Source organism: Topomyia yanbarensis, chromosome 2 (genome assembly GCF_030247195.1).
Source record: "Topomyia yanbarensis strain Yona2022 chromosome 2, ASM3024719v1, whole genome shotgun sequence".
In the NCBI taxonomy this organism is placed as follows: domain Eukaryota; kingdom Metazoa; phylum Arthropoda; class Insecta; order Diptera; family Culicidae; genus Topomyia; species Topomyia yanbarensis.
The window spans coordinates 374219026-374236940 of record NC_080671.1 but is presented as its reverse complement, the minus strand read 5'-3'; the positions used below and the strand labels follow the sequence as shown (position 1 = coordinate 374236940).

The following is a 17915-nucleotide window of genomic DNA, read 5'->3' as shown; positions in this document are numbered from 1 at the left end:
TCTAAAAAATCATTTGAAATTCTGAAGGTAACATCGGTTGCTTTTATTTATTCCATACCGTACCATGGATACATTGGCTAGTGATGATTGAAAACTGAATTCATATATGATAAAGGATTTGTAACAAACGTAAAAAATAAATTTATTTTTATTTATTGCGATATATTTTTCAGCTGCACTTCTAATTGCCCCGAATAATGATGACTGACGGTCAGTTCTGCCAACAACAATAATTAAACGCGATCAATTATGTACTGGACAAAATACACTTATTATAGAAGAATGATACTTTCGATGAGATAATTTTTCACATTCTTCCCTAACGCATAGCCATCAATGCACTTCAATCCTTGCATTAGACGATTCTGTCATTGATACCCCATGCTGATATAAACATCAACGATATATCCATAAGTGTAAGAATTTTTACTGAAGTCTGCAACGTTTTATTGATTAGCATGAGCCGTGCTCACCACATTACCCGTGAATTATATACCCTGTGTATGCTGCATGACATCGAATTGTTTTTAAAAACGAATGTGTCTAGTTTGGAAATCAACAAAATAATGCAATAATGACAGCGAAACTACACAAGAGTAACATGTGTTCCAAAAATCATTCCGTCATAATACAGAAAATAATAGTTAAACTACACTAAGCGATATCAACAGGTTCAGAAGCTCTTGACACCATCAATGATATCAATGAAGAGAAAGATACCCAGCTTCGATATTTTCCATACATTCCATTGGGTGTCTCCAATCGTCCTTTAGTACGAACTGTTCAAGTAAAATCATAGTAGTGGCCTATTTCTTTATAAGTTTAGCAATGATTTGATTCTTTGGTCATTTTCATGTCAAGTCACCCGATCGAGAGTTTAGGTTATACCCCGCGATTAGTAACAATCCAAGTAGTGAAGGCTCGAAACTATGTCTTCAATTTTTCGTAGAAGTTTGGTATCTTGGACACCATTGAATCACACCTTAGTGAGCATCAGTGTTATTTTAAATTTCACCAATTAATTCATACAAGTACATAGTCAAATCGGTTGACTTCCAGATCTGGATTTTTAGATAAACAGTATTTTTGTATTCGATTCTCTAGTTTTAATCATTTATACTTGCACAACTTATAATATTTATAATTGCGTCACGATAAGTAATTAGCATATATGTATTTTGTCAATTCATATGGCGAATCATGCACTCTGACGTTCTCGAATTTGCAGTAAGTGTACATAATTGAATTGATGTTATTGGGGGAATTACTTATCTACTCTTCCGTCCATCATAACATGTAATAGATATACTCCATATGTATAATTATGAGTGATATGTGCCACTTGATTGTCTGACAGCCTGCTTTTCAAAGGTTTGTGCAATTTAGATGTCATTAAGTTATATTTGGGTTCGGATATCACATCGCATTGGCGATGTAGTATATTAATTTTTCTTTGTTCAGTTTGATAAGCTAAGAAATATTACCAGGGACTTTAACATGCAGGGGAAATACGTATTGTTTCGTCTTAGTAGGATAACGGCGGATTTTTGTTGTTATCAACCAATAAGTGATCTCTGATTAAATGGAGCTTTCAAAGAGTTAGGATCAGACACAAGTATTTTTTTACTGAGATGAAATGGGCTGTTGGTGGACCTGTGGCCTTCGTCTGGCACGGTCTATTCTCTCGTTGGTACATAAGTCTTCATGACTGGATGGTGGGAATTCTTCCTTACAAGTGTATTCAAATTTCTCTCGGGTGGGGATACATGTGGGTCCTGCTAGTTGTCGACTCTTTTGATCTTGGGTATGTTGGCTGGCTCAGGGAAAGAGTGCAGGAATGGCACCTGGGAGAAAGCTGATTGTTTCGCTCGATCAATCACTTTGGCTCTTGGAAATGGCGAATCGCTTCTTCAAATCGGTGTGATATGTTCGAATCGAATGCTTAGTGGTTCAAATGTGCACTCGATTTAGGTCTTGAGTTAGGTCGTCTTCAAGTGAGGATTGTCACTACTCTAGCATATTTTCCTAGTATACATCATAACAACTACCAATATCGACTAGAACAGCGATTATCAAATGTTATAAGATCGAGAAGAAATATAGCACAGTTGTAGCGAGTAATGGCCAATATTGTTAGCATCTTTTATCATATTAATTGTCGATTCATCCCTTTCAGACCTAAGAGACGAAAGAAGATAATTGGAACAAAACAGAAGCGGTTTCAATTCGAAATTTGTTTATTATAGATAATGACGATTCAAACGCGCTGGCAGGAGAACATTTTATAGGAGTAGACAAATTGAAGTACGCGACTCCACACTTTTGGAAACAAACATGTGCAAAAAATTGTCCTCCTGCCGATGGCCAGTGTATATTTGGCAAACAGTTTTCACTTCGTCTGATTTTGCAAAATTTGTCTCACGGGACGGATCGAGATCAACTAAGCCATAGGTTGCAGCTCTAACAGCCCGCGATGTGCCACATTGTCGTTGTTTGTTTAAATAACTAGAACCGGTGTAATTTAGCCACACCTTTGCTAAACATTTGTTGAACATTTTACTGTCCGTTATTTTCCGAATTTGAAAGATTTATCGAGATAAAATGATAGATTTTGATCGATTACCGTTTCCATTGGATTGACTGGCAGATATTTTCGAAACGAACCACACTACCTTGAAGCTTCTACGATTTATAGAACAAGAATGTTAATATTATAAATGTAGTATAAAGTAAACCCGAAAGAATAACTCAGTGGATTAACCGGCCAAAGTGAAAATTATGCATTGAGCAAGTGTATTGGGTGATACGCTTCTGCACTGCTACTGCAAAAGCGAGAACAGACTAACATTATGTTGATCCTAACAGAAACAGACAGTTCTCTTATGAAGCCAACCGAACAAACATAGCCCCGGTTCCGTGTGATTCCAAAACCTAATCCGCGCCGTATTCGCGAGTACGCTACCTGTTGTCAAATGATTAAAAGTCCACCAACTCCTGTTGTTGATAGTGTCCATCGTCACTTCATATTCCAGATGATATATCTCGACATCTACTGCTTATTTCGTTTTTGGCTCAGCGTTAGTGTAAGGTGACAATTTCAAACGAACTTGCCCTGACCCGCATTCAAAAACGAAATCAACAATAGTATTACCACATTCTATCAGCTAGGTACATATGAAGTAGGTAATAAACAGGCCACATTACACTCAATACTTCAGTATACCTATACAGGGAATAAAAGTTAAATTTTCAAAGAACTACATTTTGACGATTATCTTATCCCCCCAGCGAATTTTGGAAAAGACTGATCATTGCGCTACTCATGACAGAATTTGATACTATTGAAGCACGAATCTTTGGTGGAATCCCCACCAAGAAAATGAACGTTTTTCAGGATCACTATCTGGTAGTTCGTCAAATTGATGTCGACATCAAATACCCGTTCGTTGATTCTTCCAATTGATTCCCAAGCCTAAAAGAAAAACAAAATTTTGAAAAAATGTTTAATTTGCCACTATACTCACAAATCGAAAGTTTGGTTAGATATTTCGCCATCATTTGCGGTATCCAAGGAAATATAACAAACAAACTTTCGTTTTTAATCGACGGTGGGTACTTCAACGGAAACAGATCAGTTTAAAAATTAAGCAACATTCAAAATATCTCGAGGGGCCAAATCCCTCCTGCCGCCTTAAGAACCAAGTTCGTAAAAAAAGTTTGAGTAAGAAGTTGTACACTATTTTACATATTCTTAATTAACTGTAACTAATAAAAGTTTGGTATTTTCGGCATGGGGTTAACGAGTTAATGACGGAAATCGATGTCTGAAGTCATTTTGGAATCCAACATGGCGACTTCCGGTTTCGATAAATTCTTATAAATTCTTTATAACCTCAACAATACGAGTATTTTTGGAATGATATTGACAAGTATATGACGGAAATCGATGTCTTGAGCCATTTTGTAATCCAAGATGGCGACTTCCGGTTTCAATAAATTCTTTATAACCTCAACAATATGGGTATTTTCGGAATGGGATTGGCGAGTGCATGACGGATATCGATATCTAGAGACAATTGTCAATTTTCACCATCTACTTGTCAAGCTCATCCCAAAAATACCCATACAGTGAAGACCCGTTTTTTCAGCCCCTTGGTAAATTGAAGTCTGAAAAAACGGGGACATTAACAAAATCGGGACATATATTTTTCTTTCTTTTTGATAAACCGAAGCTCTTAAAATATTTTTATTTTGTCTCTAGATATAGCCTCATAATCCTTTTTGATTTTTTAGTTTAAATGTTCCTCTTAAAAAATTAAAAAAAAAATATTTTTTTTTGTTTTACATATTTGGGATCTCTAAGATAAGAAAAATTTGTATTTGTATATATTTACACCAACAGGCCCTTTGGCCCCAATGGTGACTCCTTATAGACTAATTACATCAATTTACATTCAACAAAACTTATAACAGTATAACAGATAATTTGCAATCACAATGTTAACATTGAAGAGAATACCAACATGACAATATCCACAACATATTTCACATATTGCATTAATTAAACAAACAAAACATTTCCTCACATTTTATTTCACTCTGCCTGATGTCGCAATCCATCCGAAATGTGATATGAAGTCTACGCAGGTCCAGGTTTCCACGTTGTGTTAATACGGTTTTCAAATTCTCTACATCGGATGTTACGAGGCCAAGTCGTGGCTTGCAGAGCAACCGATTTCCATCTGTTGTTGAGCCTAATTCTGAATGACGCGTAGTCAATGGTGTCGCACGATTTCCAGACAGGCACAAGTTTCTTAACCTCAACTGTTTCACTTGAACTAAGGCCAAGCCGTTGTGAGACTAAAGAACGAACTTCGCCTTCGCTGACATGGGGTCCAATGTTTGATAGGTACAGAGAGAACTCTATATTGTTCTCCCAAGAACGGCTCCGCGGCGGTATAAAAACTGAAGCTATCCGACCTTCATCGCTTGATGTGTTTTGCAAATTAATGGAAGAAACTGGAGTTGAGTGATGATCACACATTTGCTTATTGGGAATTATTCGAGATAGGGTGTTCTGAATCTCTTCAATTTTGATTTTCATGAGCGCAATATCCTTTTCCATGTATGATGATGGAAGTCCCAATTTCGGTGGAATAATCGGTGAAGCTGCTAAAGTTTCGTTGAAAGCCTCCAAGCAATCATCACATAACCAAATTATATTTTTGGTCAGAGCATCGAGTTTTGCCTCATTTAATCCAACACATTTGGCATGGAATCGTTCACTGCAGCTTCCTCCACACATAGTAAACAAGTCCGCTTTGCAGTCAATCGCCGTATAGCATTTTTTGCATTCCATTCTCCACTGCCAAGTGTGATAACAATTGGAAACTAATAGCAAGCGAACAATGGCTCCTCGGCAGTTGTAATCTGTCAAAACTATTGCAGAATTATCGCACAAAACACTATTTTATAATAGTTATTTAATCACTGCCAATTCACCACTAAGTTCAGACGTTGTAAGTTTACACTTTAGTCTGCGGACAAGGCGTACTTGTCGTATAACATTCGATACAAACGAAGAGCAGAAAATACAACAGCCGACGCGGGAGAATAACTTATGCTCAAGAAAGGATTTACTCGAATTCAAGTTGGTTTGTCTGCTAGAGCCCATAAAACTATCAATTTTCATATGAGACTGTTAAAATCGGGTCAAAAAGCTGACAAAATCGGGGGCTGATTAAATCGGGAGCTGATAAACTCGGGTCTTCGCTGTATTGTTAGGGTTATCGTGAATATTTCTCAACCGGAAATCGCCATCTTGAATTTCAAAAATGTTCCAATTGTCCATTTTTATCATCTACACGTCAAGCCCGTTCCACAAATACTCATATTGTTTGGGTTATCATGAATATTGTTCAACCGGAAGTCGCCATCTTGGATTTCAAAAAGGGTCCAAGTGTCCATTTTCATCACCTACTTGTCATGCCCGTCCCAAAAATACCCATATTGTTCAGTTTATCGACCATACTGCTCAACCAACGAATTTGAATAAGATTGTGAAGCATTTACGAGCTAAATCCCAAATAACGAACACTTTTCTACGAACTAATTCGATTTACGAATCCCCGGTTTGGTTCGTACATGGAGGTTACGCTTACAAACGATGTACCCACTGAAACGCTCTCAGAGAGCTGATTGACTTAGAAAATAAACAATCCTACACGTCAAAACATAACTAGAAACATTTTATCATCGCAATTCTAACTCAATGAGAATTCTTTTATGATAATTTAGCGGTGTACACGCAAAAATTTAGTAGTTTTCCCCTATTTCAAAAAAATAATGAAATTTATTTCGAAACGGTGACCGAAGCACGCACGGTGACTGGCTACTTGACGGTTAAAAACAAAAATTTATGCATAAAAAAGGGATCGTCAAGGTACGAGAATTATACGTACGAGATCTATTTTTCGGATCTCTATAAAAATATGGGAAAATATTCTCAAGGAGTTTTACTGTGAGATACAGTTATAAAAAAAATCGATTATTTGAAAAAATATTAAGGCATGTAACCCCTTAAGATAAGTTTTTTTATTCAACACATTCATTTGAGTAAAGTTACATTGGACGAACACAAAATGATACATATGCACAAAAATTCATACACAACGAACGCATTGAACTGCGATACAAAGATGCACGGAAAGCATAATCTTATCAGTAAAAAACCCTCATCAAACACCAAACTGCTCACGTAAACATATTTGGAAGCCTGCTGGAGTGATGCGCTCTCGTTGTAGGCGACAATAAAAACGGTTTCAAAAGTGTTTAATAACATTTGGTAAAAACTATTCGAAATATGGTGGCTTAGATAATAGTACGGAATCTAGTTAACAGCGAATAATTTTCGGTATCGCTTCTAAAAAAATCAACATCCTGTGTTACCACGTGTGCACAGAATGACGCCTACGATTTGCAGAAGTTTGAAGGCAACAATCGTCAAATGTTTGTTTTTGTTTCGTTTACACTCGATGGCTAGCGTTGGCAACAGAGTCTGAGAAATAACATGGATGCTACCGCGTTGAACTAACGAAGTACCGTTGTATACATTATCAATACCGTATATATGTACATACTTTACAAAAAAATGCATTACTGCTTTTTGATAACCCGATAGTTATGGTGCAGCTGTGATAATATTAACCGGCACGAGTTTGATGATGGACTCTGACTCATACTTATAATCGGATCACTCTTATAATATACGAATACCGATTGATGAATAGGGGAAAGAGGGTAACAGTGGAACTATGAAAACGTTCCAACGAACAATGAAAACGTTAGTTCCACTGTTACCCTCTTTCCCCTAGTCTAAATTATTTGCATGATTTGCGATTCGGTTTGACGTACCATAAATACGTCATTCTCAATAGTCAATGAACGACCGCCGTAGCTTGCCGGAAAAAAATCGTCTTGATCTGAACTGAAGTAGAACCAAGTTTTAAGGACACCAAACATAACTTGATAACCTCCTGATAGCCATCCTTAAATAATCCTTCAGACAGAATGGGTCACCCTGGAGGATTAACCGAATATTTAATAACAAGTGACTAATTTTAAAGGAAAACTTTATTATGAGTGTTTTCAGTGATGATTGTTGCCGATTAAGATTCGATCTTGGACAATCCGAATACTTGCATTATTTAGATTTTCAATCATCATTATTTCATTCTTGATCATGAAATATTGCGAAAAAACAACAATCACATCGAAAGGTGAAACAAATTGTCTTCGGTGCACGTAATTGCAATTGCCAACGATCGAAGAATGCCGTGGGGGCAATAGAATTGTCTCATGTTGCGCACATCGCAACCCATTACAGTTCATTATAGAATCAGCTTACACCGACCGGGTGCTGCAACAGGTCTGCTCTGCCTTTAGCATCAATTGAGCGAGTAATTGTGCAGGGAATCAATTGAAACGTATTTGATTGAGTAATTGGTCTCCTTGTTACGCGTCTAAATATCACATGCTATCAGCGGTTGAATACACGTGTTCGCTCGAAAAAAAGTCACACCTATTCAGGCATTTAACGAAGACATCCAACGGGTTCTAGGGTCTGGCCTGCTGTCGTCAGAACCTCGATCGATAACGCCAGCCAGAAGTCAAACGCTAATCAGTGTGAATTGGATCCACCGAGCGGAGCGTGCGCTGTTGCCGCGCAATTTCGTAGAATCGTATGATCGGATGTTGTGCAACGGATAGTAGTAGAAAGACAAAACTGTTCCACTTACATACGTTCACTTACGCGGTGTCAACCGATAGTGTTCTGTCACGATGACCACCGGCTTGCCTATGGCCGCAAAACACACAAAAAGTGCCGGGGAAATCGGCCACGTATGAAACTGTTGCGCTGTACGGTACCACACCGAAATCTCTTCGAACGGAACTGACTAACCACGGCAGATTATCACAACACACTGCCCCGCTGGTGGCTGACGGGTTCGCTCGGAGGCCCGTAATAAGCTCTGCTCTCTGCCACAGTGAATGCACAATGTATACAGTGTTCATATAGCAACGTAGTCGTCGTCGTCGCTGTCATCGTCACCGTCGTCGTCGTCGCCGGCGTCTTGCTGTTGCTGGTATAATCAGGCAGCTATATAGCAGGCAGTGCGCTCGTACCCAGTATCACAAATCTGAAAATGTGTTAAGCAGCCTCTCGAACACAAATGTGCCCAACTGGTGTTGGCGTAGGTTATCTATGGTTCCCGCTGATTGGGGTAAAGGCCAGGGATTTAACAATTATCGGCATTCGATGAATTCTTTTGGTAGGGTTAGAAGTTGAAAAATTAAACGTTCGGTGTAACAGGATTCCAACTTGCTGTTGACTTTGAACAGTCAGTATTTTGGTGGCAATAGACTGAAATATTTTCGCTGCAAACAGGCCCGATGAGAGGGGGGGGGGTGTCAGCCGGGGCAATATTCCCGAGACCCGGGCCCTATTTGGGGCCCGCATTTTTACCTAACAGTAATACTGAATGGACGGAAGTTGTGCGAAAAATTCCGGTATTCATAGAAGGACAATAAAAAGAGTAATTGTAATTTCTTTGTGTTCATTCGTATTATTAAATTGTTATATGACGAAAAGTTGGAAAAAATTGAAAGAAATTTTGAACTCTTATTGTGGATACCATAACATTATTTGATCTATGACGTTTTTTAAAATAAACGTTATTAAGGGAGTTGTCTACTTTATTTACTAGGTCAAGAACACCGAGTTTTTATTGCTTGAATTGACGAAATATACTACAAAATATTCCGATACCAATTCAAAGTATTTTAGAAGAAAGCAAAGAGGAACGATCGAACGTATCAGTCTTCTTTCGCGTTCGCCTTTCTGCTTGTGGTACCGGTTGTTGGCTTGGATACACTGGGCGCGATTGCTGTTGAGTGAATATTAGTTCCTGTCAGATCCGTAGATATTGGTTTTGTAGTCGTTTGTGGTTTGGCTGGTGTAGGTGAACTTTTCTTAGCTGCTGAATATTGTATTTTTTCATTCTTGCATAAAATTCCGTCTCTTCAGATTCGCAAACTGCCTGAATTATTTAATTTTTTAAACGAACATTCATGAAAGATCATTCAACAATACGTGTTTCACATCTAAAATCTCTTTGCGTATTATTTTTCATGATGATTAGTAATAAACCAAGTCAACAGGAATTTATCGGAAAATATCGGTTCAACTTTCTATAATGAAATATAAATTTCGACAGGTACTTTAAAAGCGATACTTAGGCCGCGGCGACTTTTTCTCTACGTAAACGGTTTTGTGGGGTACATTCGTAACCAAGAACTAAAATCGCTCTAGTATGTCTAATTTTTATTAAATTTATAATTAAATTGCATAGTTTTATTCTAAAATCATTCGTAAAGTAACCTGTTTAAAAATATTCGTGTTTTGATTATTTAAGTATGTAATATTTCATTTTGTATAGAACAAGTCTTTAAAATACGTCAAAATTCCCTTGTTTCTTCATATTGCTATAACTCCGGTAGTTTCAAATCGATTTTGACCATGTATACGACGTTGTAAAGCTTATTAAATTTCCTTTTGATCAATTTTTTTCAAAAACCGGTCAAAAAGTATATTTATTCCGATGCTTTTTTGAAAACCAAACGCCAACACAAACGTTAAAAATACAGCAATTTGCAGTAAAAGAGATGAAACAGGAAGGCGTCGAAGGAATAGGTAGAGTCGGTGCATTGTACGTGTATATAAAGTAAGTATGTTCCAGAGCCTGGGCTGCAGACGATAACGAATCGAATGATGCGTCTTGCATAGTATATACAAATCATATTCACGAATGTGTTTTGACTCTTTCATCCGCAAAAGCAAAAATTAAGATACCGATCCAAATTCATTTTCTAGTTACTTTGCTATAGTGCTTTGTTATACCAAATAACAGATACTATTATTCAGCAAAGTTGGAACTTATACAATTTTACACAAGTGTCTCGCTTACTATGTATCGATATTTTGCTTTTAAAAAAAAATATATATTTTTTTTGAATTATGTACACATGATAAAATACTAACGCTAACGGTTTTGTGGGGTACATTTGTACCCCAAACAAACTTTAAGCAAGCACTGTTAAATTGGTCAAATGAAACAAATAGGTTGTACCTGCCTTCACGGAAGTTTAATAATCAAATTGGTTTATGATAAAGATTTCTTGCAATTAAAATAAACTGTAACGGAAAAATAAGGATTTGGACTCATAAATTTGGTGGTACTTTGGTGTCATTATGGCGGCTCAAATTTAAAAAGACACATTATTTTTTTAAAAGCAGATAGTTTAGGCCAAATTTATTTTCTAGAGACTGTCTTTGTTCCATCAGACCTAAACCTAGCTTCACTTCCGCCAGGTTTCGTTGTGCATGACACTCATATGGTGATGGGATAATAGTACCATTATCAAATCAGTGGTACATATATGATACAAGCACTTTCTGTCAGATTGTTCCCAGGCTGCGCTGTTGCATGATCCGGATTCCTTCATGAAAATACATGTATTTCCACGAACTTAACGAAATGATCGCAAAAATTTTGTGTGTTCTGTTAAAGCCATTAACGGATTTTTAAAAGTTTGGAGTCGTTCCGAGAGCTCCATTGGAGATGTCGAAGCATCTCTATTGGCGCGCATACCGTATAATCTAGCATAAAATAACTTAGAAACCCAATCATAGATCGTCCTAACGCTAATGATGGGACATCAAGAACACGTCAGAAAATGATTGATACCCTTCGATACAGGTTTAACCGTTCCAACCAGTAACGTGGGTGACGTCATGTAAACTGTCGAATACGAATTGCCAATTGACATAGCTTAATTTAATACATTAATAAATTATACGAAACTGCCTTGCAGGAATGGTTTCTGATAAAAAAAAAAACAGAAATTTTGGTTAATTACGACGGGCAAGGTTGTTGGAAACTGTGACCATTAAGCTTTCTGTTTCCTCATGAGTTGGCCGCCAATTTAACTTAATTTCCGGTTAAGATATCAACGATTTATCAAGTTTCTCAGCACGTTACAAATTTGACGGTCAATAATAGTAAATATAAATGCGGATTCTACTCGGCAGTGATTAGTTTTTCCATACGCAGATATACCTCAATGCGTATGGTGCTACTTCAGATTCGAGTGATTCTACTATTCTTAGATGAGTCAAGGGTCCAGGTCGGATGCCTAGAATTAAAAATCTTCGAGATCTTTGGTTGATTCTCCGTATTAGCAAGTTGGATTCGGATCGGGCTTCTCAAATTTTAAATTTTCGGGTTCGGGTTTTCAAATTTTAAAATTCTCGGATACGGGTCGGGTTCGAGTTTTTAAGTTGATGAGTGATTGTCGTTATTGAGATACACAGTCATCATCGCATATACGACAGCTGTACAGTTAAAGCTGACAAAAAATTGTATTCGATTGTTTTGTCTGTGCTATTCTCTCTGGAGGCGATACGCATACGAAAAACTACCTATAGTTGAGTTCCTTTGGATCAATCTTGGGGTATCGTGGAATAAGGCGAAATTAATTAAAACCGTGTTGAAGGTAGTTTCCGTTTAACCACGGCAAACATCATAACTCATTGATAGGTTTTTTAAACACAACCTTGAGTTCAATATACTTAAATTTAAGTTGAATTTACCTGATTTTGAGTATACCCCAAACAACTCAAAAGTACCTTATTGCACCTTATTTTTTTCCTTGACTTGATACAAAGTTTATGTAACTGACAAGCTTTCGTTCTGCTGAAAAATAATTTACAAATTACAAATTACAGAAGACCTCGACTGAGTCGAATCTCTCGTTTTGTTTTTGACAACACTAATAAGTCCGAAAACGACGCACAGCTCAAAAGTTAAAATAACTTATTCTTTGGGTTGTTTCCTTTTTCCGTGTAGATATTGATGTCACTGACATGCATGTGTCAAAATTACGAATGTTAAGCGGCCCTTACACGTTCAATATTTTTGTCAATACGCAGTATTGACGATATTTTTACAATATTTCAATCCCATTTCAAATTCACATCGTCAATACAACTTTTTTTCTATTACACGTGCAATACTTTTGTCAAATACTCTCTAGTATTGTCAAAAACATTGAACGTGTAAGGGCCACATTAGACTTAGCATTATCTTCACATATGTTCAGAACTGAGAAACATCGAAATCCCCGTTGGTGCATACGACCACTATCGATTTCTGCGCTCTGCGAGTGTAAACCGAACACAACGAAGGGAAAATTCGGTCAGACTAACAGCAATTGCTACAGTCAAAAATGCATTCAGTAACGATCGCGGGGCTATCTATTTATACCGCTTTCTGTTATCTAAATTAAATTTTCCTCTATCAAACTTAAACATCTAGTGGGTTTCTAACATGTTATATTGTCACTGATTATTAAAACTTCATATTAGATGAGTCATCTGTGACGATTTTTTTTCAACACTGCACTGGAGCAGACACTAAAAAAATTCTACTAAAAAAACACCACCGAACGATCACGGATGACCTTATTTTCTTCGCTTTCTCGGAGCACATTCCCGAGATTCCAAAGAAATATAATGACAATTACGTCATATTTTGTATTGTGTGAAATATTTGTGCATAGCTTTGCAAAAACATCCCTTGAAACATCCAATTCTAGCGGATTATTTCAATTCGCCTGTTTGTAGAAAAACACTGATAATTGAAGGTGAACTTTGACCTGCCACGACTATGTTTCTTTATTAATTCAGCGGTGAATTTCTGCATTTTCGAGCTCCTACATTCCCATAACAATAAAAGTGTTCGCGCACTGGAACAGAACCTACCTGCAATGAGTTTTACGCAGTAAGATCTTCTACAGCACCGAACTCGATATCACTTTCTGGCCACGGATCAATCTAGCCGTGTTTAGAATGGAGATCAGATAGAAAACACCACCGAAAAACCGCTGCACTTTACCGTAACCGAGAAAACGCAGCTCGCAGCTGTTGTAACCACGGGGTATTAATCTGAAACCACAAACATCCAACCAGACACCTAGAAAGATTTCGACTATTGATGTTTTAGTTGCGGATGTCACTGACAGTCAGTTGGATTTCAACAAACGTCAAATCACTCAAATTTGCGAGCAGAGCTACCAGATGATTTTATTGAAAATCTATATTGAACTTAGAAAAAAATCTCGACAAACATATGATCACGGCCTAAAAGTCAACTGTCAAAATCCACTGAATGGAAATTCCAGACAAACCGTTACTAGTCCAACACAGTGCACAACAGTTTATGAAAGAGAAAACTTTTCTCTTTCATTTTCGACCAACATCTGCGATTGGCATGTAACGGTTTGTCTGGAATTTCCATTCAAAGTGGATTTTGACAGTTGGCTCTTAGGCCGTAATCATACACTGAGCCAAAAAATCACATACGTTTCATGTGAAAAAACACCTAAATTTTAAAAACGATTATGCACATCAAATTCATATGCATCAAATAAAACTTATACAGTCACCGATGAATTTCAAATACAAAATGAATAACTTTCAAGCGTGGCCCACATACATGTTATGTGTCTTCACATACTTCTAGGTTTATGTGTAAAACACATTATTATTACGGGAATATATAATGTGAAAAAAATCATACACATTCAACATGGCGTCAAGGAACGGTACGGCGGCGAATACATTGCTCCTGGACTTGTGATTTTTCTAATTAAACGTGAAGACGTTAGAAATACATATATATCCGCTATAACTGCTCCAGATTGAAGATTCCAAGATGGTATAGAATGCATTACAAATCAATGATCAACACAGACCTGTAAGTCCAGCCGGAAAATGTGCCAAAGTTCTGGCTGGCTCTAGTTAGTAGCTGGTTCCAGTGATTGTTTTGTAACTGGAATCGGTTATTAACTAGAGCCAGTCAGAGTACCGGCTCAATTTCCAGCTGGACTTTACTAGGATTATCCGCACATTTATTCAACCAAGCTACATTACCTAACAAAACATTTGAATACTATTATACAAGCAACTAACAATCACATGAATATCAGATAAACCCACTTCACGTAACATGATTGCTATTATACATTCAGTTAACAATCATCTGAATATCATATAAAAGGTATATAAGTTTCAAATAGAAAATACGTGGCATTCCGATAGCAAGTAACTGAACCTCACGTAAGATATATCTGTAATCAATACTAGTTTTTATAGGGCGGAAGAGAGAACAGATTATGTGTGAAAATAATAACATTCATGTGAAAAGTATTATGGAAAATACTTACATGTTTTTGCATATGAAATGTAAGTGATATTTAGGTTGAGTGTATATGTTTGTCGAGAAATATATTAATCTGGGTGCGCAGTGCAGAAAACAATTTTTGATAAATCAAGCGTGCTAACGTCCCAAGAAATCGTTTGATCTTTTACATTTTTACACATGCAATAATTCTACTTCTAGTCGACTATTTTTGAATATAAATTAATAAGAAAAAGTCGCAATATGTTTGAAATGGACTATATTATAAAGAAAAGAGGGCTTTTTTACGTAGATTTTTTATAATATTTGTATAAAGTTGTGTTTTATTTCGGAAAACTGTATTAAATCTGCATTCTGTATCGGATCTGCATGAACGCTTAAAAATCTAAATAATAGATAAATCTGTATAAATGGCAGCTCTGTCTTCGAGGGACGCTTGCAGTGTTGCCGAAATGTATTTCGCTGTGTGTACTGGAACCATGGCTCACAGAAACGAGGCCGTGTACTGCACCGAGCAAAAAGGACCTGAGAATTTCATAAGTCTCGGCATATGAACCAGCCTTCTCACGATGTCATTGAACGCTTTAGAATGTCATAGGTAGGCTTATGCATTCATTTATCTTTATTCATGCACTCCATAGACGTACAAATAATGTATTTCATAAAACAGTCATGACTTCCGGAAGAAAACATCGAACAAAATATACACGGAAAAATAAAACAACCCGCAGAATAAATTCTTTTAACTTAAATTTCGGTAGTTTTGAGTTTTGCGTCGCTTTCGCACTTATTAGTGTTGTCAAAAACAAAAAGAGAGATTCGACTCAGTCGAGGCCTTCCATGGAATAAGGTTCTTTTGAGTTTTTAGGTATAGTCAAAATTAGATAGATTCAACTTAAATTAAGGCATATTTAACTCAAGGTTGAGTATAAAAAACCTGTCAATGAGTTGTGGTTTTTGCCGTGGTTAAAGGGAAACTACCTTCAACACGGTTTACCTAATTTTACCTTATTCCACGATACCCCGAGATTGAGTCAAAAGAGTAGTAACTACTGTTACAACAGTAACAGTTAGTAACAACTGTTGTTCGTATCCGTGTACGATGAAAATATGTTTCTCAGTCTAAAAAGACGGCCGAACATTATCGGACGAATTCATAGGGCGAATTGAATATTTTAACGTTTTCGGTACTCGCCTGCGCTGGTGGCCCCTAGGGACAAGCGCAATTTGTGAATGCGATTTAGACAATTTCAATACTTAGGGTCAATTTCTTCACCCTCGCTTGGCGCTTAGGCCCGGTTTGAGGGCCGATTTCTTCACCCTCGCTTAACGCGTGGACTTGGTTGTGTTTCAACATTCTCTAACGTGGTTCATGCTTGGCTTGAGCTAAAAATTTTGTTTGTCTAGCGCACTTCATTCGGCCAACGAATATAGGAAATTGTGCAATCGTGTGTAAATATAGTAGAACAAAATCTCCCTGACTTGGACTTAGATTTCAATTGACGCTTGATGTTTGGCTGGTGTCTAAAAAGGCGCGTCTGCTTTGCTGTTTGTATTCGTGGTTGGGGCATAGCGTAGTTGGTAAATCGATTGCCTTGTACGCAGCTCACCTGGGTTCGATTCCCAACCCCGCACATAGGGTTAGAGATTTTTCCAAAAGAGATTTCTCTAGCCCGACAAAGACGCGAATGACCCTAAGGTTAAAACCTCTATCATCAAAATAAAAAAATCGTGGTTGAGTTGAAAGTAGTAGTTTCGTAATGCAAGTGTCTTGTTTTTCGAGAATTTTTTAAATGCAGCTCGTTTAGCAGCTTTTAATCGTCTAAGGACGGTTGATAGCCAGGCAGGGTGTTGATTGGTGCTAATTGTTCGTTGTGGCACATGGTCGATTAAGAATAAGTTAAGAATGTCAGAAAACGTCATCACTGCTTCGCTCGCGTTGTCATTGTTAAGATTGTCGATCCAGTTTATATCCAACAGCTAACGATCAGGAATCAGAATATATTGGCTCAAATGGCACGTCCCCGTATGTAGTCGGGGATTTGTGCTGTCGTAGTCAGCGTTTTTAAAATCGTAGATGATAGAGCTTGAAAAGTCCTCAAAATTCACTCCTAGGTTATCAGCGAGTACAAGGGAAGTAGGGGATGATGACGCACATACTGGACTGAAGACGACTTTCGATATCCCGTCGTAGAAATCCATTACTTTCCTGGCACCACAGCAAGCCAGGTAAGTTGAAGTCGTCCAATATAACAATATCATCAGACGGGGCGGCGATCGAGGTGATGAAAGAAACGGGAGGAAGATGTACATCGATCAGGCTGAAATCACGAATTCTGTCAGGTGGAAAATATATAACACACAGGAACAGATTGCGATCGGCAAATGTCACTGATATTCACACTTGCTCGGAGCTCGCCCACCGGTCATCGTTGATCACCCGGGCTTTTATACTATGGCGAAAGCGCACCCGCAGCGTATTTTGGCTGTTGAGGGCGTTGCGGTCAGAGCGGTAGACATCGAATGATGTACCAAACACCTGGAGAGATAGAGTATGGTTGTCGAGCCACGTCTCGGCGGTCGCTTGGTCAACTGTGGTCGGCAAAATACATGGTTGACATTTGGTCACAAGAGGTCGGAGCAAAAGGCAATTTACTGGAAGCGAAGAATGCATCAGCGCTTGAAGTGTTCGGATCGGATGTATATTTGTCATTTGAGACGGGTTGGAAGATCCTTTCACCCATCCCACGCACAGAACCAGGACGACTGATGATCGCTGGCTGCAATTTCAGACTGTGGCGAGGGGATCGAGGGCTTCCATAGTGCCAACTGCGGTGCGTCCCAGTATGCGTTGGATTCCGATGAGCTAGAAGCGTAAGTCGGTTCAACCGTTGTATCGTTACAACTTGTATAATACTTGCCGAGAAAGGCGGCTTGGGAGACCCCACCCACACATACAGGACCGGGACGACTGCTGAACCCTGGCGGTAAGGGCTCGACTGTAGCGGGGGGATTGAGGACTTCCATAGCACCAACTTCATTGCGTCCTAGTATGCGATCAGTATCAACACTCCTCCACAATGGCGGTGTTGTTTG

The 17915-nt window shown here is 38.0% G+C and overlaps 1 protein-coding gene across 3 annotated transcripts in view; it reads right to left on the bottom strand.

The window, feature by feature from the left end:
* The window catches only part of LOC131684596 (choline-phosphate cytidylyltransferase B-like), a 90060-nt gene extending 76448 nt beyond the window's left edge, over positions 1 to 13612 (bottom strand). Inside the window, exon 1 of one of the 3 annotated variants that reach the window (XM_058967602.1) lies at positions 13382 to 13612. The gene's annotated coding sequence lies outside the window, so the exon portion shown is untranslated. Of the gene's footprint in view, positions 1 to 8297; positions 8486 to 13381 lie in introns of those variants that run through there. The other 2 variants (XM_058967603.1, XM_058967604.1) reach the window with 2 other exon arrangements.
* Positions 13613 to 17915: the final 4303 nt, after the last annotated feature.